Here is a 1,901-nt window from a genome sequence, read left to right on the forward strand (position 1 = left end):
TTTATATGAAATATCCATAATAGGTAAATTCATAGAGACAGAAAGCAAATTTGTGGTTTTCCAGGGGCTGGGGGAGGGGGAAATGAGAGTGACGACTTAATGGGTGTGGCGTTTTATTTGGGGAGAAGAGAATGTTTTGGAACTAGATAGATGTAGCAGTTGCACAACATTATGAACGCACTAAATGTCACTGAATTGTTCACTTTAAAATGGTTAATTTTATAAGTGAATTTTACCCCAATTAAAAAAAAAGGTAAAATCAGGAAAGTACATGAAAACTACCTCAAAAAACTAAAGGGCTATCAGACAAAGATTTTATTTTTTACTGGGTAGTTCCAGAGAGCTAAATCAAGGGCAAGTTACAGTAGGACAACTCTGATATAATAAGGAAGAACTTTACAGTAATAGGGCTGTTAAACTGTGGAATGGGCTGCCTCCCAAGGAAGTAAAATTACTCTTTACCGAAAGTGATCAACTGGACCATGAGCTCTCAGGGAAGTTATAGAGAGGATTTCTACATGTGTGTAAGATTTCACACAAATGACTTGAGGTTTTTTTCTCTTTAATTATTTTCAAAATCAAGCTACCTTCCCTGCAAATAAGCTGATTCAGTGTGACCGTTAGCAATTTACATAGAGGTCCTAGTAAATTTACATAGGTCCAGTTCTTCTAGTGCAACCCAACCCTCTCAGTTTGTACATGAAGAAACTGTGGCACAGAAAGGGGAAATACTCAATTACACTATAGTAAACCTTCCTTCAAGAGCTGAGACGCAGCTCACTGGACTCTCAGTTCAGAGTTCGAGCCACTGCAGCTTTCTGCTGGTAGTGAGGGGAAATGGCACATTTATTCATTAAAAAATTTGTTAAGCACCTAGTGAACACTAAACACTTTGCTAAGAGCTCTTATATGTAAATGTTGAAGTTCAAACCCTCAATTAATAGTGAGTAGTGATAAGCAATCACGAAGATGATTTCCAAACCATGGAGATTCCCCAAACTTCAGTCTACCATTTGTGCATATTCTACTACTAAAACTTCATGAGATATTAACAAATAACAAAGTCAGCTTATCTAAGAGTTGCACCAGCCAAATTCGAAATGATCAACAGTAGGTGCAACAAAAAAGTAAGCGACCTGGATAATCTCTAGACTGCATGATGAGACCCACTAATTCATTTTATTGCTTTTTTGAGCAGAGAAATTAGAAGTGACCACCTGCTTCGGCTGCAAGAGCCCGGGGAACGCTGCAAGGGAAGCAAGCTGAGGCGGGCGAGGCTCCCCAGGGATAGACCAGCCCAGTTCTGGAGGATCCCGGGGATGCCGCGTTCCACGGTGGAATCCAACTCCCCCGGGCGCTCCGGGGGAAGCCCAGGCCCACCGCCCCCGGCTCACCCAGCACTGAAACCCGAGGCGCCTCTGGGGATTGCGCAAAATCCTCTCCCTCCCCCGCCCGCTCGGTGGCATGTTTCTAAAATTCCCATCTGCACAACATAAACAGGAAACGTGCAGCAAAAGCCCTGGCGGTGCAAATTCCTTGCTTCCAACCGAGGGCGGGAGAATCTCATCTTCGGTGGGTGGTGGGGAGCAGCGGAAGCAGCAACCTTTCCAAGTGACCCCTCAACTCTCCCCGTCCCTTCTCCCAAACCCAGAAAGAATAGAGAAGGCGGAAGGAAGGACCCCCTGCTTTAGGAAAAACAGAAGAGGGGTTGGAGAGCCGCGAAGCAGCAGCCAGGCCTCAAAGTCAATCACGTCCAGCGGCTGCGGTGGCAGCGCGTGGCGGAAACACGCCCAGACGCCCACTCCCGAAGCCCAGCTGTCGTAGCTGTCAGCCAAGGGTCGGGGTGGGCTCGCCGCCCGGGCTCTGGGCCACCGAGCCAGCGCGGGTGGAGGCGGGGGAGG

This window comes from Galeopterus variegatus, unplaced genomic scaffold, assembly GCF_000696425.1.
Source record: "Galeopterus variegatus unplaced genomic scaffold, G_variegatus-3.0.2 Scaffold7515, whole genome shotgun sequence".
Lineage (NCBI taxonomy): Eukaryota > Metazoa > Chordata > Mammalia > Dermoptera > Cynocephalidae > Galeopterus > Galeopterus variegatus.